The sequence below is a fragment of the Choloepus didactylus genome, chromosome 24 (assembly GCF_015220235.1).
Source record: "Choloepus didactylus isolate mChoDid1 chromosome 24, mChoDid1.pri, whole genome shotgun sequence".
NCBI lineage: Eukaryota > Metazoa > Chordata > Mammalia > Pilosa > Megalonychidae > Choloepus > Choloepus didactylus.
Window position 1 is genome coordinate 6,705,122 of NC_051330.1, and position 19,714 is coordinate 6,724,835.

The 19,714-nt window shown below is 39.7% G+C and overlaps 1 protein-coding gene and 1 pseudogene across 4 annotated transcripts in view; one reads left to right on the forward strand and one right to left on the reverse strand.

Moving 5' to 3' along the window:
• WDR27 (WD repeat domain 27) overlaps positions 1-19,714 on the forward strand; it is a 464,468-nt gene that overhangs the window by 321,757 nt on the left and 122,997 nt on the right. The gene's annotated exons all lie outside the window — the stretch shown is intronic.
• Positions 7,204-8,416, reverse strand: LOC119520015 (annotated as a pseudogene).

Consider the following 19,714-nt stretch of genomic DNA (forward strand, 5'->3'; position numbering starts at 1 on the left):
CCCGCATTTCTCTGTGCTTTCCTTCATCTCCTTGAGCATTTTTAAGATGTTTTTTTAAAGGCTTTGTTGGTTATGTCCACATTCCTGTTTTCCTTGTTGGTCTTTTCTGTATTTTTATCCTTTTTCTTTGAATGAACCATCATTTCCTATTTCTTTGTTTGTCTGGTACTCTTTTTTTTTTTTTTTTTTTTGCACACTATACAGTTCAGTATTTTAAGATGCTAACTCTGGGATTTATTCCCTGGGATGTCTGTTTTTGGTTTTGTAACCAGCTGGTGATAGGACAGAAATTTTTTTGAGACTGAGCTCTCCCTTCAGGAAGGTCTTTCCAAGGCAAATACAGTGTACAGGGTTTTCCATGCCTTTCTGGGACTCAGTCTTGTCCTGCATTTTTGCCTTGTAGTTGTTTTGGAGTTCTTCTATTTACAGGAGTTAGGTTAACCCCTCTGTTTCCCAGGAAGCAGCCCCACCCCCCATCCTAAGTGTTTGAAACCAGCAGGCCTTTGTCCCAGACTGTCCGCCTGGATAGTTTTTTATATTCCTTTCATTGCCTCAAGTTGCTTTTGCTTTCTAGGAGGAGTGTCACCCCAGCGAGGACTTTCCCAAGTCAGTCTTTCCCAGCCAAAACAGGTCCAGAGACCCAGAAATGGGGTGCAGAACACCTCCAAAGTGCCTTTGGAAGGAGAGCAGAAAGGACACCAAGAGCTTCTCTGGTGGCTCCCCAAAGCCTAATTTTCCTGGCTGCCCAGCCACTGCAGCCCTTCCCATAACTGTCCACTGCAGCCCTGAGGAAGTGCTGCGTCTCTAAGTCTCCACCACCTCCACATGTGCCCCAGGAAGGTTGAAATAATGGCTGCCCTCAGAGCTGGGCCCCCAGTGATCCGAATTCTCTCTATCAAAAGCTGTGAGCAGTGATCGGACATGTCCACCCCTATTCTTGAAGCAGAGGGTTTTTTACGTCCCATTCTGTCACCACTGAGGTGGCCAGAGACTGTACTCCACAGCAGCCTGCCACGAGTGTGGGGAACGGGTGCTGGCACTGTCCTGCACCGTAGGCTATCAGCCTCTCCCTCCCGCTCTTCCCTGGATCTGTACCCATTTCTTCCTGCCTCTGGAGTTTCCACATAGCTGTTTCTGACAGTTCCTGCCTGTTTCGTGGCTGTTTTGGTGGGAGGACTGAGTCCTGGAGCTCCTTATTCCTCCATCTTCCCTGGAAGTCTCTGAGCAATCTGTATTTTAATAAGCCTTCCAGATGGTTCTGAGCTCACTGAAGTTTGAGAACCACTAGAATGATGGTGAAGAGAATTTGGTCTCTCAGTGCTTCTCAATCTTAAATATGCGTTGTAAGCACCCGGGGGTCTTTTGAACTGCAGATTCTAGTTCAGTAGTTCTGGGGTGGGTCAGAGAATCTGTTTGTAATAAACCCCCACGTGGGGGTGATGTGCTGGTCTGACAGCTATACTTGGGGTAGTGAAGTGCTATAGTCTACTTGGGCTTGACTATCAGCTCTATGTAGAACAAGTCAGCTAACCTAGGAAAAGTTACTCAACTATCTGAGTCTCTGTTTCCTGGTGTATAGTAAGGGGATAACTCATGTAGTCACCTTACAGGATTGCTTTGAGGCTTAAATAAAGTGGTGCCTGTGAATATCTGTGGTCAGGGCTCAATAAATATTAGCTTTTATTATTGCTGCTCTGGTGGTTTAAGATTGATGGGGTAATTTGCATGGTAACAGACGTATCAGAGAAATTACTCACATTAACTTTTTCCTTCATCTCTCACTCATTCTCTCTCTCCATAGTCCCTATGAATAGAACTAAATCTCAATAATTAGTGAGTGCTTTTTACCTGATTGGAACTTTCCAGGATCTTCAGAATACTCTGTAAAAACTTAAGTAGCAATATTAAATGATGTATATTCACTACAAAAGGAAAATTTTCTTAATCTCAGCATTCTCATTGTCAAATGGAATACTCTGTATCATTTATTGGTTTATGTGTAAAATTATTGCCAACTAATGTTGCCATTCTTGCCATATCTTATGTAAGGATCTGTGAGAAATTATAAAAGAAGTAGAAGATAAAGTTTTTACTTTTCTCACCAAAATCGGATAGGCTAAAATAGATGATGTTCATAAAAACCTTGAAAGAATAGAGTAAGTTACATAATTCCATCATGTAAGACAGAAGTCTGCTGTTTTTCCAACATTTGATTGTGAAATTTTTCTAATAGCAAAGTTGAAAAAATTTTGCAGTTATCTGTCAAATTCTCTTTATGTAGATTCAACTATTAATATGTAACCATATTTGCTTTGTAACATAACTGTCCATCTATCTAGCCTTCTATGCATTCAGTAATGCATCTGATTTTTGATACATGCATTTCAAAGTAAATTTTACACAGCTGTATACTTCCCCCTCAATATCTCAGGACCTAGCATACTTTTAACTTTAACCTATTAGTATTATTTTAAAGCAGAATTTTTTCCACTTATTAGCAAGTCTTCCTTTTCATGGCATAGGAGTTCAGAATACTATATCAGGGACATAATTTAAAATAGACTGCTTTGGTTTTTAATTTTATGGATTCTTGGCTGAAATCTTATGCCTGTTCCTAGCTCAACGGTTACAGGTTTAGCATAACTGGGCAAGGATCTGTTAATGACTGGAATTTCATTGAAAGTTGGTTCTTCCATTTTATTGTTGTGGGAATACTGGACAGGCCCAGAAAATTATAGCAGAAGTTGAAAATGTTAGCAAGCCACATGCACTGAGAAGCCATCAAAACACATGTGAGAATTTTTTTCAAACTCTCTCATCTTCCTTCCAAAAATAAATAAATAAATAAAAGGACCGTATAATGAACCAATATACAACAGGCAGGCTGTAATAGCTTGGGACAACTTTTGGAAGCCTAGAAAGGGAATTCTATTCCCTGAACGTCCTCAGTCGTATTTCTTCCCAGAAATGTTTGCTCATTGTACGGGTGAAGGATAGGTCACTGTCATCAAGATTGGTGAAGATCATTTTCCTGACTGGAGACTGGAGAATCAATACACTTATAAATGTCTTCAACTTTGGACCCACTATTACATGAGGTTACAATGTGGCAATTGGCTACACATCTCTCAGAGCTTCCCTCATAGTTGCTCTGTGTGTCACCTCCGCTTCAGTGACACTCATCACACGAAGGTCCCAGATTAATTAACAGTGGGAACTCTTACAGTTTCTTTGAACTCAAGTTCTCATCTAAAGGCTTGAGAAATTTAATCAACCAGACATCACAATATTTTCAGTCCAACTCCTCCATTTCTAATTAATCTGCTCCCAATATGGCCAAAGGAAGACTTTTTAAAAGAATGTAGTAAGAGACAAGCCTATTAGGTATCTTTTGATCTATGTGCTCTTAATAAAGCCCATGAAATGCGATGGCAACATTGTCTTCTTTAATTTGATGTAAATGTCAAAATATTAGCTGTTAATACTTCAGGGACCAGCCAAATGGCCTGTGGAATAATTCAAGACTTCACTAAAATCCTCCCTCTACTCTATTTTTAACTCCTCTCCAAAAAAATGGGTCATTCTCTGTGATGAGTGGAATAATGACCTTCCCCAAAGTTGCTCAAGCCCTAATCTCTGGAAACTTTAATATGTTAGGTTACATAGCAAAGGGATAGTGAGGTTTTGAATGGAGTTAAGGTTGGCATTTAGCTGACTTTGAGATAAGGAGATCATCGTGGAGGACCCGGGAGGGCCCCTAGTAACCACAGTGGTCCTAGAAGTGGAAGTGGGAGGCAGGAGAGAGTCAGGGAAGGAGAAGTGGCAATAGAAGCAGGGTTGGAAAAGTGCCATGCTGCTGACTTTGAAGATGGAGGACGTGTGCCACAAGCCAAGGAATACAGTTAGTCTTGAGAAATTGGAAAAGGCAAGGGAACAGGTTTTCTCGTAGAGCCTCTGGAAAGAAACACAGCCCTGTCAACACCTTGACTTTAGCTCAGTGAGGCCCATTTCTGACTTCAGACCTGCAGAACTGTGAGATAATATAGTTGTGTTGTTTGAATGCACTGAGTTTCTGGCAATTTGCTGTTGCAGCAATGGAAAACTGATGCAGTGTCCATAGTAAGTGCTTCGCTTCCCAATAGGAGGTATCTGATATGGCTCGATCAAATTCTAGGACATCATATTGAACTTCGGTTTCAGTGGGAGGAACTTCAAAGGGATACATATCACATATGTGTCTTGCCCTGCTCTCTCCTCTATCTAAATAGTCATTATCCTAAGAGGATAGGATTCTACTCTCAGTGAGAGAAAGTCTAGTCATATTTTTTTCTCTTTTCTAAAATATGAGCATGCCACCCTTTCTTCTCCTGGTTCCCTGGAACTGCTCAATCATTGAGTCCTATTTAAATATCCTCCAGGCACAGAGACTGTTGCTCAAGATTGGGAGAGAGGGCTAGAGGTCCTGCAGCAAACCCCGTCTGAGCTCCTGCTGCTTTTCATCTGGTAAAAGCTAGTGTATATACCAACTTGTCTTCACATTGGAGGGATTAGATCCTGTCTTCGAATTTAATCTTAGGGAAAGCTTTGAACTTGTTTAGCCCTACCTAGTTAGATAGTGCTTTCTGGAATAATTGGATGCCAAACCCAAGCACATAGGAAAGTATTGCTTTACTTACGCTATCCCTTTATTTATTCGTTCCTGCCTTGGTGGTCTTAGGGGTAGGTATGGAAAGGCAGTATTTAGGTTTCCATAGGTTATTCATCAGATAACCTCAGAATACTATTTTAATCATATCCCAGGCATCCTCAGTCATCATGGAGTAGGACCTAGTAAGATAAATATAGGGCCAATTAAGATGCAGCAATAGTACAAAATCACCTAAAGAGAATATCCAAATGTATCTTACAGTTGCTGAGAAAAAGATCTGTTTCTTCATGTATTTTTATCTACTGCTTGCCAAAAAGTTCACTGCATTTTCTCATGTTGGCCAGATTCCTTATTATTAAATCTTTAAGCATCAACTTAAAAAAAAAAAAACTTCCTATATTTTGCCATATGGTTGGATCTATGTGGTGTAAATTAACTAATCAATTTTGGCACAAAATCTCACACATAGAAAAAGCCCAATTACCCTCTGTTATGTGTGCCAGAGGCAGTGTATCTGCCAGCTATTGCTTAAAGATGCTGCATAACAAACCATCCCCAAAGTCAGCAGTTTAAAACAGCAATCATTTGTTCTCACAAATATGTGGTTTGGCTTGGTTGGCTCTGATTCAGGTTGTGGTGGCTGGGAGGCTCCTTTCATGCTGCAGATCTGTGGTTGGCTGCACATTGGATAATCTAGACTGGACATGGCTGGGCCACTCCGCTAAAGTCTTCAGAGAAATTGTGTGGATCTGTTTTAGGGGTTTTTCCTTCTCCTTGGATCAGCAAGTTAACAGGAATATGAGGCAAATGGTGTCTTACCACTAGAATACCTGCTAATTCTCCTTTTCTGGATACTATTTGCAAGATGTTCTCAATTTAGTAGACTGCCATGATGTTTTTGAGATGGTTGGACAGTCAAGTTTCCTGCTTGGTGAATGAGGACCCAGTTCAGAGTTAATATGGCCCTGAGGCAAGATGGTGAGACATACAACTGTCTCAGATAAGTGGAAATAAATGGCTTCTGAATTCTTTGCTTATTGCAATAAGAGAAATTAAAATGCCTTTCCTAAAGCAATAGTTGATAACATGAGGCTAGGAGCTACATTGATTTGTTTCAGTAGAGAACTCATTTGAAACAGCAGTTTCAATTTTAGTCACCATCTTGCTAAGCATATAAAATATACCATCATTTTTCAAGGAGCTTTTTTTCTGTATAGGCCAAGCTAGTGAAATAAATCAGGATTATTGGAAATAAAAACTCTTCCTTTTCCAAGTCTTTGATGGCAGCACTAATGTATGCAACTCACCATGTATGCAACTCTGCCGTTTATGCAACTCTGCCATGTATGCAATATTGCTTTTGGCTTAAAATTTTATTACCGAGTAGAACTCGACTTTTCCATTTCTGCTACAATGGCCCTTATTTCCCGATCAGGGAGCCAGTGAGGGAAGTCTGCCAGTTGCTGAGTGTATCTATTCCAAGTATACATCCAAGAACCAGGGAAAACCACAGAATGTTCACAGATCCACCAGGTCCACTGCAAGATAGACTTCAGCCAAACTTTTGTCACCTAACTTCCTGGACTAGCCTACTCTCTTGGGAGTCTCAGTGGGAATTTAAAGGTTTGTACTGATATTTTAGTACTGGAGATTCCATAATCAATGAGCTGCCCCTTGTGATCACTGCAGGACAGATCACTCTGCTATGACTCTTGTCCTTCTCCCTGTTATAGTAACCATGCCCTCCTTGTGTCGAGGAGCTGAGGGCTGCTACTTAGCCTCTGCCAACCCAGGAATCCATCATCTATTTGGTGGCTGCATCATCCACTATGTATCTGGCCTATGGAGACTTGTTGCTGCAGTGCTTTTCAAAAATGTTGGCTTTTCTCTCACTAATACATTTTTTTTAATGAGAAAGTTAATTTATCCCTCCAATCTGCAAATTAACAAATTTCAAGGAAAGAAACATAAATTATTAGAATAATAGTTGGAGTCAAATAGATATTTCTAAGTGTGTTAGGAGAAAAGAAAGAGGATGAAACAGGAGATAAGCCTTCTAAGTAACTCTCCGTTTGATGTACAGTCAATGTAAAGAGGTGATCTTTGGAGCCAAAAAAAAATTAAATCTAAGTTGATCATGCTTGTTCCTGAAGGAGCCATTCCAGCCAAGAAGCAGAAAGTGATGACTCAAATGTCCACCTAGCGCTTTGGAGCCCCTGAATATTCCTCTGGCTCTCTCCCCACCAAGAACACCGACATGTCCAGGAGCAATAGCATAACAATGTCCCTACTGCTTCAGGATGAGAATGTCCACCCAGACCAGAGGACTCCTGGAGAGAAATGACGAATGCTCCCCACCAGAGGAGGTGTGGCCAGGGTAAGAGAGTTTCCTTGTGTCTCTGTCTTGGAGACGGACTGATGCTGAAGTCAACTGAGCTATAGCAATTCTGGTTTGAATATGGAGCACCCACTAGGTGTGACAAGGTGCTTGGCTGTGCATGGGTCCAAGAGACAAGAAGGCCCAGGCCAATACACAAAGTCAGGGGCCCACTCTTCTAGTGTTGGGTCCACTTGATGCTCTTGAGGTCAGTGCCACCCTGCACCATCTCCCAGAAAGGGCTCATTTCTCAAAGATGCTTCACATTCTGGATGCACTTCTCGGTGTAGTCCACTTCCTCCTCTGTAGCGAAGCGGCCAATACCCAACCTGATAGAAGAGTGAGCTAAACCCTCATCGGTGCCAATTGCTCTAAGGACATAAGAGGGCTCCAGAGAGGCAGAGGTGCAGGAAACTTTCCCCTTCCACATATGCAAAGGAGAGGCTGATACAGCCTGGGTAATGGTGCTCTGGGTCCCCATTCAATGCCACATCTGGAAGGCTCCTCATTATCTCCTGTGTAAGTCACTCTGCTAATTTTGAGATCTGCTTGTGGTCACACTCCATCTCCTATTGTGCCACATCACATGCAGCACCCAGCCCTACCACCAAGGGTGTGAGCACTGTCGCAGACCACATACCTGGCTCCTGGCCCCTCTGGGGTCTCCACACACACACGGAGATGGAGGCGGATGTAGATGGCAGCAACCCCTTTAGGACCATATATTTTGTGACCACTGATGCTCATGAAATCAATTTTCATGTCGTTGACATCAAGTGGGATTTTTCCAGCAGCCTGGACTGCATCAGTGTGGAAATTCTCCTTTCTGGAGTTGAAACCTGCCCTATTTCTGCAATGGGCTACTTCACTCCAATCTCATGTTCACAATCATAACTGAGACCAGGCTGGTATCTGGCTAGAGAGAAGCCTCCAGTTCCTTCAGGTGGATGATCCCACTCTTCTGCACTGGTACATAGGTGACCTGAAAGCCCTCAGCTTGCAGTGAACGGCAGGAGTCCAAGACACATTTGTGGTCAGTTGGGGTGGTGATCAAGTGCTTTTCCCGTGACCTATAGAAACTGGCCACCCCTTTAATTGCTGTGCTGTTGGATTCAATAGCACCACTAGTGAAAATGATCTCATGAGGGTCAGTCCCAATCAGAAATGCTACTTGCTGGCAAGCAAGTTCCAAGGCTGCCTCACTCTCCAGCCATAAGCATGTGTTCAGGTATAAGGGTTCTCATAATAATTGATGAGGTAAGGAAGCATGGCATTGAGCACCCACGGGTCCAGAGGAGTAGTAGTTTGCACATCCATATAGAGAGGTGCAGCCCTGACTCCACCTCTGGAGCAGCGGCTATATCAGAGGGAGCAGCAGACTGGGGGGCACAGTCTACAACTCTCCCCGGCACCCCATAGATGCTGGTGGCCATGGGTCCCCATGGACAGTCCCAGCCAAGCTGCTTCAAACACACAAAGATAGGCTTTGTGATGGGTTGAGCACTGGGCATGGCAACAGGGGCACTCTTTGGTGCCTTCTCCTAATACATTTCCTAATGATGTGGTGAAGGGGATATCGTCTTAGCTGTCTTAGGTGAGGGTGTCATTATTTGAGTGTGGTATGGCTTATAAGTGACTTCACATGACAATATCACAATGTCTTTGGATTTCCTTCTTGGTAATATACCAAGGCATTTCTGTCATATCAACGTCATTTAGCACAGGCCACCATTGGGCACAGATGTATTCAACCAATCAAATAAATAATGAGAACCAGCTAGACCCAGCCCAGTGTACTCTGAATCTAAAATACAGATACCCATATTGAGTAATTATGCTCATTGTAAAACCATTTTTCTACCTCCTTGGTCTTGCCTCCTTAGAATCCATCCTTAAACATGTTCCCAGTATTTTGCCGATATAAATTGGTAAAATATTGTACTTCTCTGTTGTTCCAGTTTGCTATTGCTGCCATTTTGCAAAATGCCAGAATTGGATTGGCTTTTATAAAGGGGATTTATTTGGTTACAAAGTTACAGTCTTAAGGCCATGAAGTGTGCAAGATAAGGCATCAACAATAGGGTACCTTCAATGAAGGCAGGCCAATGGTGTCCGGAAAACCTCTGTTAACCGGAGAGGCACGTGGCTGGCATCTGCTGATCCCAGGTTGTGTTTCAGCTCCTCTCTCAGCTCCTGTGCATTCTTCAAGATGTTACTCTTGGGGCGTTTTTGTCCTTTCTTAGCTTCTCCAGAGCAAGGTGTCAGCAAAAGTCTGCTTTGAATGTCCATCTCCAAAATGTCTCTCTTGACTGTAGCACTGAGGTCCTTCTGTCTGTAAGCTCTTTTGTAGGACTCCAGTGATTAAATCAAGACCCATAGTAAATGGGTGGGGCCAAACCTCTGTGGAAATAATCTAATCAAAGGTATTACCCACAGTTGGGTGGGTCACATCTCCATGGAAACAACCTAATCCAAAGATTCCAACCTAATCAACACTAATATGTCTGCCCACACAAGATTGTATTAAAGGACATGGTGTTTTGTGGGACATAATACATCCAAACTGGCACATCTGTGTATAAACCTTCTTCTCCTGGGTTTCACTTTGTAATTGGCTCCTCTCTGGCATATGCTGAAATTGAGCTCTAGGTGCAAAAGTAAAAGAAAATCATGGAGATGTATCCTGAAGAGAATTGGCTTCTCTTGAAAGGGAAAATTTTTACAGTGTCTTGAAGCAAGACCAGAACCAATTCATAGACAAGGCAGGAGGATATACTCCACCTTGCAAAAGAGGCTTAACTGGATTTGAAATTTAAAATTACCCTGAATCCCAATCAAGTTCTGGCCTCTCACACAAGAAACCTGGTGAGGCTATAAATACAATGTACATTTTAGCTTAGGAAGATGAAGGACTTTTTTAGTGTCAGTCCTGTAGCTGTAAGACATAAATAAGTATTTTAGGGCAGATACAGAAACTCTCTGGTGCCTTAATAGAGCTTCTCACTATGTTTAAGTTCTTCAGGGCAAGCTTTAGCAGCCAGCTCATCCAGTATGCTCAAATTCTTCATACCGGCAACCATCCAACAGAATAGTAGGGTGATCCCCTAAAGCTTTGCCTTTAGAAGGCATTTCATTCTAGTAGGCACAGACAATAATTTAAGAGATGTTTTTGCCAACTCCCTTCCATAAATACTAGTGTCTCTTTCTGCATAAATACACATGTGTTTTATTTTTATCATGTAACTGGATCAGACAGCCAATCCCATATTCTCATATTTGGGGCTTATTGACAGCAATTACTGTTAGGACCAGCTGCTGGGGCAGTTAGGATTTTTAATTGAGAACAGCAGAATCTGCTTTAATTAGTTTAAAGAACAAAACACGGTCATTAAAGAAATTTTAGCTGGTAGCTCTTCAAGAAGGTGCAAGCAGGAACGATGTCCGCACACACCTTAGGGGTTGCTTTAACGAGAACCATTGCCACTAAACTTGGCCCTGGTGACACTTGGAACTGGCCACTGAGGCCTTCAGCGAATTAGGTGCCTGATGTCTGTGTTTTCCGGAAGGGAACTCCCCTACTGTGACAGCCTCGCGTGCCCTTTGGGCAGCATCTTACAGGTGTGTGGGGTCAGTATTTCTTGGGCAACGGTTCTCAAGCATTTTGGCTTCAGGGCCCCTTTACACTCTTAAAATTATTGAGGACTCCAGAGAACTTTCATTTATGGTTGTTTATCTATTCTACTTATCATATTAGAAATTAAAAATGAGAAAAATTTTAAAAATTATTAATTTATTTAAAAATAACTATTAAATTCATACATGGTAACATAAATTACATATTTTGCATAGCTACATATTCCAAAAAATTATGAATAAGGACGGCATTGTTTGCATTTTGTGAAATCTCTATAACATGCGGCTTAGTGCAGGACAGCTGGATTCTCATGTGTGCTTCTGCATTCAGAAGCCACATGTCATGGAACTTCTGGAAAATTCCACCATACATTTGTGAGAGTGAGAGTGAAAAACCCAAATAGCATCTAAGTATGAGCATGAAAATAGTCTTGAACTAGGAAATTCTCTGAAAGGAGGGGTGCCCAGACCACACTTTGAAAACCAATGTCTTAGAATATTTGCCTACAACCTACCTGTAAGGAAGTATCGGGATGTGAATTTTCTGACTTCTTCGTAGAGGTGGGAAAAACAAGAGGGGTAATTAGGAAATCACCAAATTACTAAACAGGAGGCTGCATAAGATCATTTGTTAGCTACAAATATCAAAATACCTGCAAAATTCTTATCATAGGAAAGAGACTCATTATGCTTCCAGATTACTTTTCTTTTTTTTTTTAGTAAACTTTTTATTTTGAAATGATTTCAGTTTCATAAGCAGTTGCAAGAAATAATAGAGGGACCCTGTACAACCTTCTCTTAGTGCCCCCCAATGAAAACATCTTGCAACTCTCATATGATATCACAGCCAGAATTGATACAATCTGTAATCTAGTTTGGATTTCCCCAATTTGACTTGTACTCGTGTGTGTGTGGGTGTGTGTGTGTGTGTGTGTGTGTGTGTGTGTGTGTGTGTGTGTGTTTCTATGCAACATACATGTGTCAAGGTATAGAACAGTCAAGATATAAAACAGTTTCTTCACCACCAGGATCCTTCTTGCTACCCTTTTACAACCATACCTGCTCCTCTTACCCCGACCAAACCTTTAACCCCTGGTGTGATGGTTAATTTTATGTGTCGACTTGGCTAGACCAGGGTGTCCGGTTGTTTGGTCAAACAGTAGCCCAGTTGTTGCTGTGATTGTATTTTTTAAATGTGATCAGTGTCTGTAGTCAGTTGACTTTCAGTAAAGCCCCCTCGATACTGTGGGTGGGCCTGATCAAATCAGTTGAAAGCCTTAAGAGCGAGGAACCAAGGTTTCTAGAGGAAGACAAAATTCCGCCCCAAGAGTATACCATCCACCTTTGTCTGAGTTTTCAGCTTGCTAGCCTCCCACATGGACCAAGGCTGCAATATTAACTCTCCGGGAATTTCCAGCCTGCTGCCTCCACCCTATGGATTTCAGACTTACTAGCCCTCACAATCACGTGAACCAATTCCTTAAATCAATCTCTCTCTCTCTCTCTCTCTCTCCACAGTACACGCACACACACATCCTTTTAGTTTTGTTTCTCTGGAGAGCCCTGGCTGATAAACCTGGCAACCAATAATAATTTTGTCATTTCAAGAATGTTATATAAGTGAATAACCAGTGTAACCTTTTAGGATTGATTTTTTTTTAACTCAGCATAATTCTCTGAAGATTTTCAAGTTGTTGTGTGTATTGATCATATGTTCCTTTTTAATTATGAGTGGTGTTTTATGGTATGGGTGTACTGCAGTTTGACCACTGACCTGTTGAATGATACCTGGACTGTTTCCAGTTTCAGGCTATTATGAATAAGGTGGCAGTGAACATTCGTGTGCAAAGGTTTTTGTGTGAACAAAAATTACCAAAATTTCTGGGGAAAATGCCCAAGAATGAAATTACTGGGTGGCGTGGTAGCTGCATGTCAAGTTTTATATAAAACTCCCAAACTGTTTTCCATATTGACTGCACCATTTTTTATTCCTACCACCAGTGTATGGGGTGATCCAGTTTTTTTGCATCCTCACCAGCATTTGGTGGTTTCTCTATTGTTTTTAGCCATTTTGATCGGTGTGTAATGATATCTTTGCATTTCCCTAATGAGTAAGAATTGAGCATCTTTTGATATGCTTATTTGCCATCTGTATATTCTCTTCAGTGTTATGTCTCTTCCTATTTTTTGTCCATTTTCTAAATGGATTTTTTGTATTTTCACTGTTGAGTTTTGAGAGTTCCTCATATATTCTAGATACAAGTCCTTGGTCAGATATGTGTTTGCAAGTATTTTCTCCCACTCCATAGATTGTCTTTTCATCTTCTTAAAGGCATCTTTCTTAGAGCAAAGTTTTTAATTTTACTGAAGTCCACTGTATCATTTATCCTTTATTGATTGAGTATTCAGTGTCAAGTACAAGAACTCTTTGCCTACCCCTAGATCCTGAAGATTTTATGCTATGTTTTTTTTTTAAAATCCATTTTGAGTTCATTTTTGTATAAGGTGTGTGATTTAGGTAGATGTTTATTTTTTGCTTATTGATGGCTAAGTGCTCAGCACCATTGTTGTTAAAATGGCTATCATTCCTCCATTAAATTGATTTTATGCCTTTGTTCAAAAATCATTTTGTCATATTTGCGTGGGTCTATGTCTTGGCTTTCTATTCTATTCTATTGATTTTTGTTTCTCTCTACCAATACCACACTTTCTTTAATATTGTGGCTATATAGTAAACTTCAGTATTGGGTAGGTTTATTCTAGACCTTCTGCCTTTCCAAACAAATTATAGATAAGCCTGTCTATTTCTACAAAAAACCTTGCTATGTTAAAAACTGCATTAAACTTATAGATTAAAACTGTAGATCAATTTGTGAAGAATTGATGTCTATTTGTTGAGTCATACAATCCTTGAATTTACATGTATGATTCCTCAGCCAAATTACCAAGTTGTAATAGGTAATATTTAACTTTCTTCTTTAAAACTTCAGTTACCATAATCCTATCAATTCTTTAAATAGCGATTCAGAAATGATTATGATAAATTTTCTTCTTATTAATTAGTAGCTGATTGTTTTCTATTTTAATCATCTTCTATTTATTTTAAGTAACATCAAGTTGCTTTGTTTATACCCGGAAACTCTTACCTTATCCATATATATGTTTATATTTCACTTTCTGAATTTATGGCTTATAAGATTAAGTTTTTTATATTCTGTTACAATACTGATTTTCGTAGTGTCCATTTTATTTAGTGTTTACACAATTTCTGTTTGAGCATTATATTGTAGAATGTGAGTATTTATATCCTAATAGAAAATAACTAGTTGCCAGTTTTTACAATGCCGATTCTGGGCTTTCAGAGAATTTGGCTTGCTGGAACTTGTGACAGAGGAAAACTACAGCGGCTAGCAAGCAGCAGTCTTATGGATAAATATTTCTGCTCAAAGAGGAAGTTCTGTACCTATTTACATTCTGAATCTACTTTTTAAAAATTTATTTTTTAGTTTTTTAGAGCAGTTGTGGGTTTACAAAGTTGAAGGTTTACCGAAAGTACAGTTGCCATATACCCACCCCTCGCAAACAGAGTTTTCCCTATTATTAACATTGTTCATTACAATTATTAACATTATTAACGTTGTGCATTAGTGACTCATCCATTGTAACCTTGTACATCTGTTATGATGGATGAATCATTGTTAATATAATTATATTATTAGTGCAGTCCATAGTTTACATTGGAGTTTACTCTTTGCATTGTACAGTTCTATGGTTTTTAAAAAAATTGTTGTAGTAACATATATACAACATAAAATTTCCCATTTTAACCACTTTCAAGTATAGAGTTTAGTGCTGTTGATTACATTCACAATGTTGTGCTGCCATCACTACCATTCGCTACCAAAACCTTTTCATCACCCCAAACAGAAACTTTGCACCAATTAAGTATCAGCTCCCCATTCTCCACCCCCACCCCTGACTCTCATAACCTGAATTCTAATTTCTGACTCAATGAATTTGCATATTCTAATTGGTTCAATCAGTGAGATCGTACAATATTTGTCCTCTTGCGTCTGGCCTATTTCACTCAACAAGATGAGTTAATATGGATGAGGCTCGTCCATGTTGTAGCATGTTTCAGAACTTCATTCCTTTTTATGGCTGAGTAATATTCCATTGTATTTATGTAGCATATGTTGTCTATTCATTCTTCTGTTGATAGACACTTAGATTGTTTCCACCTTTTCGTTATTGCGAGTAATGCTATGAACATTGGTATGCAAGTATCTGTTTGAATCCCTGTTTTAAATATTTGGTCTATGCTTTTAGTTCTTTTAGGTATATATCTAGAAGTCAAACTATTTTCCACAGAGGCTGCACCATTTTACATTCCTACCAACATTGCATGAGCATTTGTATTTCTTCATATCCTTGCCAACAATTATTATTTTTCTTTTTTTTTTTTTTAAATAATAGCTATTCTAGTGGGTGTGAAATGGTCTCTCATTGTGGTTTTGATTTGCATTTCCCTAATGGCTAATGATGTTGAGCATCTTTTCAAGTGCTTGTTGGCCACTTGTGTATCTTCTTTGGAGAAATGTCTATTCAATCTTTTGCACATGTTTGAATTTGTCTTTTTATTGTTGAGTTGTAGGATTCTTTTATATATTCTGGATATTAAACCATGTCAAATATATGGTTTCCAAATATTTTCTCCTATTCTGTAGGTTGTCTTTTCACTTTCCTGATAATGTCCTTAGCATGTTAGATTTTAATTTTGATGAAGTCCAGTTATCTATTTTTTCTTTTGTTGCTCATGGTTTTGGCATAAAGTCTAATACAAGATCCTGATGATGCTCCCCTATGTTTTCTTCTAAGAGTTTTATAGGTTTTGTTCTTATATTTAGGCCTTTGATCCATTTGGAGTTAATTTTGGTGTATGAGGTAGGGGTCTACTTTCATTCTTTTGCATATGGAGATCCAGTTTTCCCAGCACCATTTGTTGAAGAGACTATTCTTTCCCCATTGAATGGGCTAGCACCCTTGTCAAAAATCAGTTGACCGTAGATGTTGAATCCACGTTTAACAGGTAATTTCTTCTTCATTTACTAAAGGAAACTCTTGTGTTAGAACAGATGAAAGAGCCAATGAAGTACATTTTTTTATTATTTGTGTGCATATTTTCAGTTTGGATAATTCTCCACATCAGAATTGTAATCCCTTGTTGACTTAAACCTGCCATACTTCATTTTATTTAAATCAGATAAGAACCTAGCACTTCTAGGTTCTTATCTCATTTAATCCTGCTATGATATTGTGGGGATGGCATTATCACTATTTTTCATGAGGGAAAGTTGAGATTCATGAAAGTATGTTGCCCAGGATACCCCATGGAGACTTGACTCAAATAACAGATTTTTCTTTCTTTTTTCTTAATTCTGAGTAAAATATCTTAAACTCATTATTGTTATATGCCCAGATATACAGGCTAATTATATATTAATCCTCTCAGAGCCTAATTAGAAATGCATTTATTAGTAAAATTAGCAAATGATTTTTGTATTTGCATTAGTTTATTAAAAATGAAAAATATACATGCCACTGTTCCTTTCTCATTACATATCAACAAGAAAATAAACAAGTTTATATTGTATCTAAGTAACATTTGAAAGTAACAGAATCGGAAAAAATAAGAACTTCAGATTTACATTTAACTCTTATATTGCTGGAATTATATTTTTTGTCTCCTAAGGAGAAATGCTTCCTCATTATTAATTGTGGCAAGAGATTGAGTTATCTTTGTCTATTTTAAGAATGTTGATAGATATGATACTCATTTTTCAAAAGCCTATGTAAAATGTTCACATAGATACATACACACATAGGTGTCATTTATATAATACATGATATATTACATGTATGATTTTAAAGCTATACAAAACACATAAAGAGCTTTTTTATTTTATTTTTATTTTATTTTTCAATTTTGTTTGAGAAGTTGTGGGTTTACAGAACAATCATGCATAAAATACAGGATGCCCCTACACCACCTCACCACCAACACCTTTTCTTGCATTGGTGTGGGTCATTTGTTACAATTGATGATAGCACATTTTTATAATTATACTATTAATCAAAGCCCATGGCTTAACTTAGGGTTCATTGTTTGTGTAGTGTAGCTTCTCATGGATTTTTAAAAAACTTGGTATTCTGTAACCATACATACACTAACATTTCCCCTTTTAATTATATTCAGATATGTATATTTCAGTGCTGTTAATTGTGTTCACAATGTGTGTCTTTGTTTGTCTCTAGCTGCTTTTGCCTGCAGGACAAATTCTGGGAGGAGAAACACTCTGGAGAGGACTTTCCCAAGTCTGTCTTTTCCAGCTAAAACAGGGCCAGGGACCCACGAAGGGGATTAAACTATCCCCAAAGTGCCCTGGGTGGGGGATCAGGAAGGGTGCCCTGAGCTTCTCCCATGGCTCCCCCAAGCTGAGCTTTCCTGGCCCGCCCAGCCAACTCAGCCCTTCAGCTGAGTGTCCCTCACAGCCCTGAGAAGTGCAGCGTCTTCAAATCTCCTCCGCCTCTGCCCGTGTCCAGACAGGGTTGAAACAGCGGCTGCTGCCACCTCCATCTGGGGCAGGTCGTCAGAGCCAGGAGCCAGGGTTCTGAATTCGCCCATCAAAGGCTGTGCTCAGCAATGGGCCATGCCCAACCCTGTTCTTGGGGAGGAGAGTCTTTAGGTCCCTTTCTGTCGCCACTAGCTGGCCAGGAACTGGACTCACAGTCAGCTGCTGCAAGAGTGGGGAATGGGCACTGGTAGAGGCCACAGGGAGAGAACAGTTTACAGTTCGTTACCGTGATTTAACAGCCTCTTCCTCCTGCTCTTCCTGGATGCTCTGCAGTGTTCTTCTGTCCTCCAGAGTCTCAAAACACTTGTTTCAGACAGTTCCTTCCTGCCTAACGGTTGCTTTGGTGGAAGGACTGAGTCCCACAGCTCCCTATTCTACCATCTTCCCAGAGGTCCCTTATAGGTTTATTTTAACACATGATTTAGTAGCATAATATTTGCAAAAAAAGAAGCTTTCTGAAACTTTCTTCTCTGTATGCAGAAAAAATAAAGGTTTTGGGGTATTTCTAGTTGTGTAGTAGTTTTTAAATATATATATATATATTTAAAATATTGGCCTTTATATTCAGTTAAATATTATTGTATAACAAACCACCCCAAAGCTCAGAGGCTTAAAAATAATAAACATTATTGCTTGTGAGTCTGTGGGTCAGCTGGAAGTTCTGTGGATCTGGGCCAGCCCCCACCGATCTCGGCTGAGCTTCCTTCTGCATGCACAGAAGGCTGGGGCTCGCTGCTCTGGGAGCGGCTCACTCATGGGCCTGGAGATTGGTTGGTCTTGGCTGGAGCAACTGAAATCACTGTGCCACTTGGGCCTTCTGGATCTGCCTGGTCCCGATTTTGATTTTCCCTTTTTTTCTGTACCATGGATTGCTGCTGCTCTTGCCTGACCTCGGAGGGTTTGCTAATTGGGTAATACCTGATTTATCATCACCAGCTCCAGCCACGTACAACTTGGTGTCTTACAGTTTGGCCACGTGCTCTGCCCCTGCTGGACCTGAGGAGCATGCTGGGAGCAGAGCAATAGCTGTTTGCTGCAGAAGTCACAGTCTTGCTAAGAAACTTGGAGTCATCCCCTGTACCTGTCCTGTTAGGTTTTGTCAGAGATTCCCTACAGTATCCTTATTTGCCATGGGTATCTCTAGCACCTTTGGGTCTGATGGTTCTCCTGGTCCTGGAGGTCAGGTAGCATTTCTGTAGGCTGGTGCTGCAGAGCCCTTTCTTGCTGGCCACATGCTATGACTTCTGATAGGTGGATTTATGCTGATTGCAGCATGTAAATAGGCCCACCAAGAGCTACACTACTTGACCCCATTAAGCAGGCAATCAGGGATCAAGGTAATGAATTAGGATTGCATCCAAAGCACAACAGGAGTCATAGAGCTTTAAGCAAAAGAGGGACAGGATGTGTTTTTCATTTAAAAATCCTTTTGTCTTCTCTGAGGGAAACAGATAGAGGAGGGAAAGAAAAATCAGAGCGATCAATTAGGAAGCTATTCCAGAAATTCAGGAGCGAGTATTACTCAGGCAGTATGTTAACAGTGGAGAGTGGAGAAAACCAAATAGATTTGGGGTGTTTTAAAATGGGTTAAAACTTCTGATTGGCAAGTCCTCATTATTTCTCACATTGTTTATGCATCCCTTCATTCACCTTGGTCAATCTTGCTGGAAAGGGTGTGGACATTATTAGTCATTTCAGATAAACAGTTTTTGGTCTTGTTGAATCTTGCTAGAGTTTAATTTTTCTTTCATTAATTTTTGTTCTTACCTTTCCTTCGCTCTTTCCTGCTACTTTAGTTCATTTATTTGTACATTTCTAGCTTATTGAGTTGGATATTTTACTATTTTCAGACTTTTATTTTTTTCTTAATGAATGTATTTAAAGCTATAGATTTCTTTCAAAGTACCATTTCAGTTTCAGCTTACCATTTTGACATGGAGTACTTATGTTTTCATTTAGTTTTAACTATTTTTATATTTCTACTATGGTTTCCTATTTACCCAATAAGTTACTTAGCAATGCATGTTTTGTGTGTTTCCAAGCATTTGACTTCAAATTAACTATTAACAAATACTATGATTCATATGATATTAATTCTTTGAAAAATTCTTTTCAAAGGACTTTCTTTGTGACCTCACCCCAGGTTAATTTTCATAAAATTTCCAAATGTGTTTGAATAAAAGAATACATTCTGTATTTGATGGCACAGGATTCTACTTATTATTTACGTTGAACTTGTTAATATTGTTCTTCAAATTTCTATAGCCTTACTAATATTTTTGTGTATCTGAGATATAAGTTTCTAATAGAGATGAATTAAAATCTGCCACTGTATTTATGCTTTCATCAGTTTCTCCTTATAATTCTTCCAGTTTTTCTTTAGTTGTTTTGACACGATGTTGCCAATTGCACAGTTTGTGA